The sequence below is a fragment of the Xiphophorus hellerii genome, chromosome 18 (genome assembly GCF_003331165.1).
Source record: "Xiphophorus hellerii strain 12219 chromosome 18, Xiphophorus_hellerii-4.1, whole genome shotgun sequence".
NCBI classification, from domain to species: Eukaryota; Metazoa; Chordata; class Actinopteri; order Cyprinodontiformes; family Poeciliidae; genus Xiphophorus; species Xiphophorus hellerii.
This window is the reverse complement of record NC_045689.1, coordinates 26,290,016-26,303,870: the sequence shown is the minus strand read 5'-3', so window position 1 is coordinate 26,303,870 and position 13,855 is coordinate 26,290,016. Positions and strand designations below refer to the sequence as shown.

Genomic DNA, 13,855 nt, shown 5'->3' with positions numbered 1-13,855 from the left:
TTTCAATGTGAACAAAAAGTTATGTCTGAATGGTGTAATGTCTCATTTTTCACCGTGGCTAAAGCGGGACTCTTACATATAACACACTACGCATCTCATGAACAATAACTTTTTTTTGTTTTTTCATTTTAAGTAGGGTGAAATCTCTTATAGAAAAAGCAAACTAATGGAAATTGCTGATGTAATTTGATTATTTTAACAAGCCATGCAACTTGCTATGATCCCAGGTTTATAACCGGTGTAATACTGGTGTGTGGGCCACGGCGCGCACGTCTGATGTTGCTCACTGTGGTCCTCGGTGTACTCAGGGAGCCTGTGTGTGTGCCCAGACACATGAAAAATTAGAGGGAACATTGCTGGTCACATAAAATTCCAGTAAAAGACCCCAGTGTATGCAATATGGCAAAACATGCAAAAGATCAAAGGGTTCAAGGTGTGAATAATTTTGCATTTCCCTTAAAATAAGTAAACTTGTATCAACCTGACAAGCCTGGAGCACCAAAGTCTACTCTGCACTAATTAAAACAAACCAAAAAAAACAACAAAAAACAAGACATTATTCCAGTACCAGAGCCATCTATTGAAAAATGAAACCATTTCTAAACGAGACATTTTACTGGGCAGTGTTTGTATTTCAGCCAAGTGAAAGACGGGGCTCCCCTCTCCTGGGAGCCACAGCTCCACAGATGTGACAGTAAAAGGCCATTTAGAAACAAGCGGAAACACCAGTGGTTGATTTTATTGCCTCGGTTCATTGCCTCCTGACGACCTGTTGTGGGCAGAAAGATGCCAGCTACATCTGCCTCGGGCGAGTGTTTTTCCAGCGGTCAACCAAGAGGAATGATCAATGCTGTGGAGGAAACCGGCGCCTCTGAGGGGGAAGGACAGCAGGACTTTGCCTGTGCAGAGTTGCATGGTTGGGTTTGCACAGCATTTCCAACAGGAGCTGCCAATTCGTTTAGTATAATGCTACATAATGAAGATCAGTGCAGGTGAACAGAAAAAGGTTGATAAAACATAAGAGATTTAAAAAAAAAAAAAAGTCAAATGTTCCAGTAATTGTAAAGGTCTGGGTCTTTATTTGTGCTGTCTAGATAAATCTGTGGTTTTCATTAAGGCTTTTCTAGTTCTAGAACAAGGATGACAGTATCTATACAAAATCTTTAACTTATGCCCAATCATACCGGAACCGCCACTCTTCATTATCTAAAAACATGCCTCAGAACCAGTGATTAAACTGAGTTTTAGGCATACATGAACTCTGACATTTAGGAACAAAGCTGCAAATGAGAGTCATGCGAAATGTTTTTCGCGAGACCCACAAACAGAAGCAGGTAACAGTTGCAGTTTTTAACAGAGCTTTGTACGTGGTGCTCAAGTCACCACAAAACCTCAAAAGTAGATGCGTCACATGACACATGACTGTGATGCGTGTTGAAAATAAATACAAATGGTAAAAGGAAAATCGGCTCGTACTCCCAATTAGGACACTCTGCTAATCCCAAGGAACTCCCGATTCCTCTTTGTCTGCCGTCTAATTTTGCCAGCCACACCCCTAGAAATTCATAAATGTGTTTTGCGTGGTTAATGATTAACCACTACTGTGTAATATGATCCGCTCTGCAAGCCGCAATTAGAATAGACAACTGAAGACTTTAAAAATGTATAGTGCAGATCTAGAGAAATTTCAAGACACTCAACACACAAAATCTCTGAAACAGAACAACCAGACAGAGTGCAGCGTTAGCGTTAGCGTTTCAGAGAACTGCCCCAGCGTACGACAGTTGGTGGGAATGAAGAATAATTGGAACAAAGAAAAGGTTCTGCTTTTGTCTAGAGTGAAGAAAGACCTTACAGAAATGTTCTAAACGTTCACAACCCTTTTAGGCTTTTTGAGGCCCATCGTGTTTCGTTTTTAAAAACTCCAGTTGGGACAAACTATTTGTTGCCATTAGGACACCAGGAGCGGTGCTACAGCAAGAGAAAACCTGATAGAATGTAGCGAGTTACTTTAGTGCATCATTAAAAACCATTTAAGCAAATACATTGAAGTAGCCCAGTGTTATGGATTCTGTGTTTTCCTCCATCTCTTTTACCCTCTTATCTGCTTACACTCACAGGCTGCAGCCTATATAACCATATTTAAGTGTGACTGCCACCAGTCAGACGCAAACAGACTGAAACTGATTAGACTACCCTTTGGGGAGGGTACAGATTGCGGAGAATAAGAAAAGATAAACTCATGCTTCAATCTTTGCTTCACTTGGTGTCACCCCTAGGCTGTGCTAAGTGACGCCCAGTGCTGGATGGTGGATGAAACTCTGTATCTGTCCCAATTGTATGACATGTGTGGCTTGTAACATTTGATCATTTTTCAGCATTAAAGCCTGTTTTGATTTATAAATATATCTCATTATTTCTCAAGGTAATTTACACTGAGGGGTTCTGGTCGGGTCCGGAAACTGGTTAACGAACCTGGGAGGTGCACAGAGACAAAAATGAATGAACTCCACTGCCAGCAATAAGCAGACTCTTGGGCTACGCTTTGATTCTTACAGAAGGTCTGGACCTTCTGCCATTTGTCTGCGAGTTTATTGCCATGAAGCTTACTGAAAACGGCCTGGGCTGTGAACCACCGTCTCCCACCGCGATAACAGAAGTACAGAGCTGAACTAGATGGTTGGTAAAGCCATTTCAACATATGGAAGAGTGGCCAACATGGACTGAATGACTTTGTTCACTTCCTCCGCTGCCACTGGGCAAACTACGACTGCATTGCAGACTACAATTTTAAAACTGTGCAGAAAATTGACATGGTTCATAAATTCTGTTTACCATTTGGCCTGGTTGAAAGTCCACTGGAGAAATCCTACATGGAGCACGGAAGGGAAAAGAGAATAGAGCGGAACTGTGTAAGAAGACAAAGGACAGGCTAACAGGGGAATACATTTATTATCTTTACTGAAGTATTAAGCTAGTACTGTCAGCACATGCTTAATGTTAAGTGACTGTTTTGTAAGATGTGGAGACTTAAAACTTCAAAGGGTTTGAAATGTGGATTTGCATGTCAGGAACTGAAAGATTATATGGAAGCTAATTGTGATCATGCCCACAATTTGTTTCTATGTCAAAACACTTATAGAAAGTGGTTTAATGGTACATAAATTCACAGAGAAAATGTTCAGTACAGCCTATTCAGTTGGGTACGCACACAGACAAAAACAAACAGTGTTTTGAGCATAAATAAATGAAGACTGTATGTGAAGAACTAAGTGAGGAAAGTCTTTTTCCACATTTATTGCTTGATTGAAATCGATCCAGGACTTGGTGTACAAAGTCTTAATTTTTGTGTGTCATCACACCTTTACTAGGAGAAATTTATTTTGCCCAACTTTTTGAAAAACTTCAATAATAAGCTAAAGAAGTTAAAAACAAAAGGTAAGCAGTCAAGACTAAATGATGGAAGAAAAAACCCCAACAAGCTATAATTTCTTGAGTCTTATCTATTCCCGCTTTTATCTTGTACAAAAATCTGATATTTTTCTTCACTTCTTTGAATTTTTAAGTAGATGCTGCCACATCATTGCCCTCTGCTGGTACGAGGCAGCAATAACGACTGCAAACATTTCTTTCCAGTGGATAAAAAAACCCCCAAAAAAACATCTACTTAAAAAAAAAAAAAACATGCATACATTAATTTAACTGGGATTTTATTACAAGTCACTGTTTAGCGTTTTTGATTAATCTGTCCTAAATGAAGCAGATGTAAAGTAAAAGAAAAAAGCAAGTTAAAACTGAAACGCCTCACTCCCCAATGGGCCCTTTCAAAATAAAACCCACTCAGTCAGGAAGATGCAATTCTCACTAAGTCACTTGAAGCTTTTCTTTTTAAATCTATAACGCTGACAATGTGTCCCTGACCCTCAAATACTGAATGGCATGCTTTTTTTCCCTTTATTCGTCTTCTACTTTTAGGTCTTTTAATCTGTTGCCTTTTACAGCGTGGGGACCTTTTGTGAATTTTAATCATTAACCATTTGAATTCATTATGAAGCCAGTCATGAATTATACATAATGTAAATCTCTTTCAAGTCTTTCTGCCTTGCAATAAACTTTCAGTACATGCAAAATGTATGTTAATGACTGAACTCATGGTTGTAGCAGCTATTGTTTATGACAGTGCAGAAGAAAGGAAAAGACCTTTTGCGTTTCAAAAATGAATGTTATTAAGAAGACGCACAGTCATATGCCAATTTGTTTTAACGTACAGGCCGAGTGTGTCAGAAATATGTGTATGTATAAAAAAATTTTTTAAAAAAAGAGTAAACTTTATACTTACGCCTTAGTGTCACAGTGAATAAACCGCTTCTGTTGCCGTTTGTAGTTACTTTAGGAATCCCTCAGTGGAAACTTATTGAAAGTTCCATAAAGAGGAGACCAAATGGTTACCATTTTGTCCTCCAACCCTCATTCTTTCCTGTACAGTGCAAGCTTCTCCCCCCACATTCAATGGTCATCATCATCAAGCACTTTGAGTTTAGTTGGAGCTAAACTCAAATTGCCCCTGATAATCCACTAGACTGTTCGGTTGAGGACCAAAATCACAACATTTGTGATCTTGTCAGCTGGTGCAGTTTGCTTTCACACTGCATTGTGTCAAACAATGAAAACCAATTGGAAAAAAAAAAACCTGTTCCACCCCTCACCTCTGTTGGTACAGCACCAAGACCTCCTGAAGGAAATTGTGTATTGTTGAAGGAAATGACGCAAAAACCTCTGAAAACTACATGAGTGCAACGTTGTTCTTGAAATTTAAGCAGAAATCGAGTAGTGTCAGATTTTAGCAGTTGTAGGATTTCTCTTTGGTAAAAAGACTACAAGCCATTTCCCCTGCTAGCATTAGACCAGCATTTGTTTTAGTTATATTTACTCCGAATGCCCGAGTGCTTTGGTCCACTTCCTGCTTTTGCATCAGTCTCCATGTTTCCTTGGCATTTATATACCTATTTGAACTGCGCCAGTCACTTCATCCATCCATCCATCCATCCATCCATTTTCTGTTCACCCTTGTCCCTAATGGGGTCGGGAGGGTTGCTGGTGCCTATCTCCAGCTACGTTCCAGGCGGGAGGCGGGGTACACCCTGGACAGGTCGCCAGTCAACCGAATTGAAATCTTGGTTTTTATGCGGACCAAAGTTTGCTCGTTTGCTCCACATCAGAGTTGGATTTTGCATTCACACCTCCCCAAACACACCAGACTTTCTAGGCAAACAAACTAGAGTTCAATTAAAGCAGACTAAACAGGGCTGGTGTGAACGCACCCCGAAGGTCTTTAGCTCTGTGTGTAGAAACTAATCAGGCGTTTGGCGTAGAAACAGCTTTTCTAAGCATTTATGATTTTCTGCATTAGGATGGCCTTTGCCAGACCTCTTTGTTAAATATTTTTAATAAAATACGTGCAGTGTGAAGCATGAAATATGCATTTCTGTAATTTGTTTTGGTGTAAAAAAAAAGTACTATTGTAGCGATAGTACAAAAGATTTTTGAAATTATACCTTTGTTATTGAAACTGCACTAAATCAAAAATAATGGAGCTGTACAGAGAACTCTCCTTGTCCACCATATAGTACAAGTCTTAAAGTGAAAGCAGGAAAAGAGGTAAGAAGTTTACCAAGTGAAATGGATTATGTTGTAAGTAGAACAACCCTTTGACTTTGACGAGCCTTCACCCATCTGAACGTGACATCAGCCCCGTTTGTCACTCGGTGTCATCTCAAATGTTGCATCAACCGATACACAGCATCACACACTCGCTTCATCTCAAAGCAGCAAGTGAATCGATACAGGAAAGAGGATGGGCCTTAAATTACAGAGGGAGCTGAAAAGGAACTCTCCCCGGAGTCCAGAAAGGACATCACTCACGCCACTTTGAGTTGAGATCAAAAAATAAAGACGGGGAAGCTGAGCCCTTTTTTCCGCTTTGTAAGTTTGGGACCAAACAACAACACGGTGTGATAAATAAAACCGAGATGCAAAGCAAACGTGATTTATGTTCCCTGCTTTTGTTCAATGTCCTTTAAAACGCCTGCACTAAAAACAAAAGAAGGCACAGATTAGTAAATGACAAAGTCAGTCTGTCTTTCAGACCAACTTAAGAGCTGCCAAAGCCTCAGATAAACAGCTGAATGGACCAGCAGTGACAGTGACTTTTTCAGAGTGTGATTATAGAGGCTCACCCCTATAAATCAGAATTCAAAATTTATCAATTTCCACCAATTAGCATAAACTGAACTTGTCTGCACTGTATTATAACATTTAAATGCATGTGCCTGAACCGGAATCTATTTGATTAGATTGATCCGATTACAAATATCTGTATATAAATGGAAACTATTGGTCTTGTTAAGGGCTTTGAGATAACATTTGTTGAGAATTAGCTTGGCTACATATAGAACCAAACTCAGAGTGAATCAATGTGACGAGTGAACTGAAATGAACATTCACTGCAAATTGATTTCAAGTGGCTCTTAATTTGAGGATTATGGCTAACAGCTAATGAAACTCAAAATTTGTTTTATTGCAGACTAATAAAAGAAATAAAGCAAAATTATTGCCAGCTTATTGAACACTGCGTCCATATGCTCTTGAGTGCATAGCTGGTCGGAGCTTTTTTTGACCGAATTGGTGCGTCGACACGTTGTAGCGTAGATATGATCTGCCAGTGGTTTGTCCTTGGGTGCGTTTTTTTTATGCATCGCATTTTTCTTTCAGATAACTTTCCATAAATAAGGCCGCAGCACACTGAACCAGACGCGGCTCCAGACGAACTTAGCTGGAGGGGCGAGGACAGGGGAGGGTACAGTAAACAGACTTTTAATTTAATCCAAAGACATGAATGTTTATGTAAGCTTTCAAAGAAAATAACCATGTTTATTAATACAAAGTAATCAATAGTGATGTACACAGTGGCATGTAGAAAATGCTGAGTAATTATGATTGAGATCTACATAAGCATTAGCTCATACTTTGCAGATATCCAATTCCTTAACAATGAGCTTTTGTGGTCAACCCTTGAAGATATTCATGACTGCTTGCGGGAAAAGGGTCAATCCAGCTGGTCCCACCCCACATAATGGTGCAGAACATATTATAAATGATCATTTCAGTAATATTCTAATTATCTAAAACTGAATTTTGGGCTCCAGTTAGCTGTAAGCCATATTTATAAACATTTTATTTTATTTTATTTTTTTTAAATGCTTCAAATTTTTGATTTGTAATTCTACTTGGGTTTCACTGTTAACATAACTCCAAAACAAAACCCTTCAAGGATATTCAAAATAGGATCCACCTGCACGGTCCATCCCAGCTCCCCACTGACCACCAGTTGTGTCGTCTGGTCCTAAAGTAAAATATGGAGCCATTTCTGAACAAACAGTGGAAGATGTCAGCATTTTTGGAAAATAAATTAGTCTCTCTTTGGCTTAATTTCTGTGCTTCAGAATGGGTCAGACTGACCACTTTCTTTTGGCGTTTTCTTTTCTTCCCCCCCCCTTATGCATAGAAAAGAGGATTGGAGTCAAGTGTCTCACCATGCCCCCTTTTGCATAAGATGCAAAGGACTTTAGAAGACAGGCTAGATAAGACGGCTTTGAAACTTTAATCCTGTTGTAGTTTGACCGAAGCATAGCTAAGAACTCTGGAAATTGTGTCAGCTTCTTGAAAAAAGGGGCATAATCTGTCTCCTTTAAATCTGCTTTCTTTCTTTCCGTCGTGCATGAATGCATCTCGCTTTCGATTATACGTGTGGTTATTTGCCTAATCCTCCTTTTCAATTTATTACCACGCATGCACTATTCATGCGCTCGTATGACTGTAATGAAGTCCTAACCCAGAGACCCTTCACAGGGTGCCTTCCGCAAAAGGGCACGGATCATGTGTGCGTGATTGGATTACAGACTGCAAAACACTCGTGTTTAACCACAGCAAAGGTTTCAAATTAAAGCCGCCACACACACAAGTTTGTATTTGAAAGTATTTGATAATTTTGTGCCACCAAAATTTGTCATTTTGTCCAGCAGAAGAGATTTTAAATTGGCTTTGCCATTTTTTTTTTTCGATACTGCTTTACATTTAAAGGCAAAAAGCTTGAAAGTTAACCAAAATTTCACTTGGTTAACAAGCAGAGACAACTTAAAAAAAAAAAAAAAAAAAGACTGGAAAAAACTACATTGAAGAGATTTACTCCATTGTTGTGCTTTAGTGCCGTATAACTTTTATATTTTATGTTTTATTATAGCTGAAAATTATAATTTGAGGTAGTTTTTTTGAAATACTATAGATTTTGTGTATATGAAGATTCTTTTGTTTGTGTAAGCACTGTTCAGCCACAGTAGCAGTAATAGATTTTACATAATCATTTGAGTTTTCATTTACACAACTTTTGCCCAAAACTTTAACCCCCACTACATTTCTTGATTTCTGTGCTTTTGACTTCATGTTAAGCGAATCGTCGTTCTGGGATGACTGTCGTGATCCCACTTAGAAATGTCGTGGCTGAAAAGTAAAAAACACAATTTTCTCAAGCCACGCATCTAAACGAGGAGGGCAAAGGCTGCAAAAGATGTTCCCACTCAGGATAATAATCTTTTTCCCCGGATGAGCTGGAAGTGTACACAGACAGAATTAGTCCAGACAGGAAGGACTAATTGTGCTGGAGGGAGAGGGAAATATAGGGGCCGCTGCAATGAGCTGTGGGACTCCTGCATTTATCTTGGTCTTGCAGAAAGCCCAGCTCAACTGATTTATGTTTGCGTTCCAAATCCATTGCATAAGGTCACTTAACACAGAGTGTGCATGTCTCTCTCAACGTACTCTGTTATAAGGTTTAAAGTCCAGCACTTTTTAAAATTTTTCAGGGAGAACAAAAAAAGGGGTCACCTACCTGAAGTGAACGGGCGATTAACAGGCTTCTGCAGCACTTAATGGGAGGCAATGCAGTTTATTAGAGTCAGTCGTGTCTGAGCAGGGACACGACTAAAACATAAAAGGCAAGGAGGACTGAGGAGCAGGATTTAAAAACACCGTTTTCTTTTTGTACGGTTCTTGAAAAACTGAATGAAGTTGACCTTCAAATCAGACTAAATTGGTGTCAAACGTTTGTGCAGCAAAAGTTTTCAGTTGTGCCGCTATTATTTTAAAGATATCAAGAAATGTTTCCAGAGGACGTTCAAATCAGACAAAATTGGTATCAATCAACTCGACTACGTTTGTGCAGCAAATTTGTTTTTGTTTGTGCTGCTTTGGCTTTGAAGATATTAATGAAAGTTTAAAGGTCATTTTGATTTAGTCAAATTGGCGGGGGAGGGGCTGGTTGACCTTTTGACCTTTAAACTTCCATTAATATCTTCAAAGTAAAGCGGCACAAGCAAAAATTGTTGCTGCACAAACCAGCGCAAATATAGTCGAGTAGATTGACGCCGATTTTGTTTGATTTGTAGAAGGTATGGGGGCAGCTAGTTGACCTTTTATGACCTCTGGAAGCATTCCTTAATATCTTTAAAATGACAGCGGCACAAATGAAAAGTTTTGCTGCACAAACAGAGCACAAATAGAGGAGTTGTCCTAACCACAAAGAAAGATCACAGTTTTATTATGATTGAATTGATAATAAAGTCTTACATTTGAATTTTCAAGTAAATTATAGATGCACAGTTAAAGTGCAAGTCATGTTGAGTGATAATGAAAAATTTAAATGAAGACAGAGTTTTCCCTATTGAACCGTCAGGATTAGCTACCATGCGGAAATTGGTCATTTTCACTCAAACACCACTTTATTCATCCTTGCAACAATGAGAACAGCAAGCAGACATATCCGGTGTCTGTGATAACTCAAGTATAGTGACTCTGTCTAGTTAGAAAAGACCAGAGCGATCAACGTTTCTCACAGGGAGTCTGGGAACCAACATTAGGGGCGTTACAGACCTTCGAAACCTGGAGGAGCTTTCCGTTCTTATCCGAACCCTCTCTAGGTTTTAGTAGGGTGAAAATACAATAACCTTCACATAAATCTGGCTACAGCTGAAAAACGCAAGGTGGTTTTAGAAACAGAGAAGCTATTTTCTAACATTCCACTAATTGAGTCACACAAGGTGAGATATCTTTTTTATGTGTATTAATTTTCATGCCCATGGCCTCTAACTAGTAAAAAAAAAAAAAAAGGTAAATTTTCTTAGAAATCAACAGTCTTACACGAGAACAATTTGATTGGTGCGGTATTGCAACATGCCAATGCACCGCTGTGCTACGAAAACCTTCTTCAGCTGCAATTCATACATTGTGAATTTCCCCCAGACCACTGAAAGTGGAAAAACTCAGTCATTTACCCTTCCATTAGGCTTGCATAGCACTTTAAAGAGCTAGTTTCTTTAGAAATTACCCTATTTGGCTAATAATTTCATTGAACTGCTGAAAAATATTCACTTTTTATTGAGGTTTTATTTAACCGAGAGGTACCTACAATGCAAGAGCCGGCATGGACAGAGATTGTATACAAAAATTGACTTTTTGTATTGTTTAACGTTAAACTGTTGCCGATGATATGCGGGATGTTTATTTTCATTAGGCGGCGATTCCATCAATAACAGCTATCCTGTTAAACAGCAGCTTTGGTAAAATGTGTCACTTTAAATAAAACGGAAAGAGAGAAAAATAACCACAAATATATATCTATAAATTGAATATTTTAGTTCCAAAAGTCAAATCTTCAAAAAGGGGCTTGATAATATTCAACAGTCCCTTGAGCTCTGCATCTTTAAACACGCACACACACACCCCCACCCACACACACACCAATCCCTCCTCAGTAAGTGGTACTTATTTTGGATTCTGGAGTCCCCAAATGGAAAATGCAAGGCAGAACCTCCAGTAATCAGGTCCCTCTTTGAAAGCTGTTCCCGGTTCCGGTTTGGGAGGCAGACGCTCTGATTTAAAGATTAAAGATCGACCTCTCAAAACACTATTAATATGAATGGATCAGCTGAGCTCAAACCTAACCCCTCCCTCCCCCATCCTATTTTAGTTTTATTTACCGCTGTATTCTCTGAAACTCTTTTGAACTCCATTTTTATTCATTTATAAGTTTTACCCCGTATTGTGCAGCTGCTGTTGGGATGCTTGAGCTGCGTGGCGATGCAATCGTTAGCCTGATTGCATTGCAGCAAGAAGGTTTTCGGTTTGAATCCTTACCAGGGGCCTTCTTGCAGGTACGGTTTTATGTGTTCACTGTGCATGTCTCTCTGCGGACTCTCGTCTTTCTACTGCAGTCCAAAAACATGCACTTCAGGTTATTTCAAAAACTCCCCATGGGAGAGAGTGTGTGTGTGTGTTGACTTGATCTCTTTAGCATTTATGCCCAATAAGAGCCGAGATGGGCATCTGCCCCCAGGAGACAAAAGGATTAAGCAGGTGGAGAAACTGAATGGATCTTTTAAATACATAAATCTAGGAGAGGTGAAGTTTTGAGCAAAAGTAGACATAAAAAAAAAAAAATCCAGTGTTTGCAGACGAACTTTAGTCATTGAAACCAGCGTCACCTTTCTGGCATTCATGATCGAGCCGAATGTCGTGCTGCATCGCAAATTCTCTGGAGAAAATATTTTGAATGCTCATTTAGGAGTTGCCGTCACTGCAGTCGCACACCATAAAACCCTGATTATAATGTCCTCCAGAATATTCTTGTGTGCTTTAATGTTAAACAGCGTCTCATGCACCGCCGCAGAACCTCTTATCTCTGTGAAACGCGTAATTTTAGTCTCCGTCTCATATTATGCAAATGCGTTTCAATCCTGGACAACAAATGAGGTGTTTCAGGCAATTCGGGATGAGTGTCGAGAATAAATCTCCGGGATGCAGGCGTTTCAAAACGCGGCACGGTTTCTTGGCATGCACGACACGCACTCAAGGAATGCAGGGAAAAGCCAACGTGCCCAAAAGAAAGCTTTAGAATTCAAGTCGACGTTTTAATAACTTTAAACTATGGCTTAGGATCCTAGTCACATTGTAATGACAGAGCAAGCTCTGTTTCAGTAGAAGGATTTTCACTTCTGACATACCTTGGTGCAGACAAAGTGGTCGGTGGCTCATTAACGCATCTATTAAACTCAGTAATCTGCACTTATGGGTGAGGGGGTTGTATGCAATCATTATTAAAAGAATGAGTGAAACCTTTCAGTGAGGTGCATCCGTTCTTGGAGACACCCGTCTGTCAAACAAAATTCTGCCATTCACATCATTTTGCTAATGTCCCTCCTGTTTATTAAATTGTCCCTTGTTGATTCTTTAAGTATCTATATAGTGATGGACAGGGCGAGGAGTGGGGCGGGTTGGAAGTGAGGCGTTTTCAAAATTATTTTAACAGACGAGCAAAAGAAAGGGGGGGAGGGAGTGTACACAGCTGCTTCTACTTTGACGCTCCTAAATAAAATCCAGCGCAACCTTTTCACAAACAAATATTTGATTAGTAAATAGAGTCCAAATACATTTAATTTAATTCCAGCATAAACGCCCTGCCGTTTGTGGAGATCTCAAAAAGGCCAAGTCAGGCAGATCAGGGATTGATGCAGAGAAGAAGTTGGATAATAAAACCTTTTGATTTTGAGATTTCAATTTGATATATAAAAGGCATTAATTGATCGGCTGGGAAAAGGAGAACATCAATCAGAGAAGCAACCATGGCAACTCTGGATGAGCTACTTTACAGCTCAATTAGGACCACATGACAGGACAATTATAAGTTCCAAATCTGGGCTTAATAAGAAAACAGTCATTGTTGAAACAGTCCTGAGAATTCGTGAAATTTACCGCACACCATGCCAGGGTTATGAAGTGAACATGCGAAGAAAGATACTCTGGTCACATGAGACCTAAACTGGACTGGTAAGCATACATGCAAAATGCTATGTGTCACTTAAATCATCCAAATCAATTCTGCCTATTTGCAAAGCCCCAATTAACAACACTTCACAAAAAATAAAAGAAAAAGGAAAACGAAAAAGGTTAAATACAGAAAAAAAAAAGTAAATTCAACCAAATTATACAGAGATTCAGAGTCGATGCTGGTTATAAAACTTAGCAAAGCTCATTCAATCCAAGATAACCTGGCAGAGTTACAGAGTATAGTGATCCCAAGCGCCTCACACCATAACATCTGGTGACAAGATTGATTCCTGTTAAACAGAAGCGCCATTTGACAGGAAGAAACCGCCAACAGAACCTGGGTCTGTGGGTGAAGTTGTATATTTATAGGCTGCTAAAGCTCTTTCCGTTAGTTCAACACAGACAGGGTCACAAACGGTGTTTCAGATAAACAGGCTTCAATAGATATTATAGATATTATATATTAAAAAAAGAAAGTAAAGAAGCATTAAGTGCAATAACTGTATGTAGCAAATAGCATGAGTCAGAGTGAGGAAAATCTGTGTCCTCCTGCAACCTCGGACTATCGTGCTGTAGCCAGAGAGACGGCTTGGAATAACCTCCAACTGTACGATTTCTCAAAAAATAAAAAAGTAAGCTCAGTCTTAAAAACAGACACAGTTCTCAGTGAACTGGGAGCTGGATCCAGAAGAGATGAGCCTGATTACCAAGATCTGCCTCCCGTTCTACTTTTAGACGTTCTAGGAAGCAGCAGCCGCCCTGCTGATAGTCTGAGAGCGAACTGCTCACAGTCTGTTGGTAACGTAAGAAACAATCATGTCTGAGGAAACTGGATTGTCAAAGGAAAATTTTAGATTATATTCTGGAATTAACAGAAAGCCAATGATCAGAGAAATCAAAAATGCAGAAATATGACCTC

The 13,855-nt window shown here is 39.4% G+C and overlaps 1 protein-coding gene across 4 annotated transcripts in view; it reads right to left on the bottom strand.

Moving 5' to 3' along the window:
* LOC116737452 (neprilysin) overlaps positions 1-13,855 on the bottom strand; it is a 53,112-nt gene that overhangs the window by 21,589 nt on the left and 17,668 nt on the right. The window lies entirely within an intron of this gene.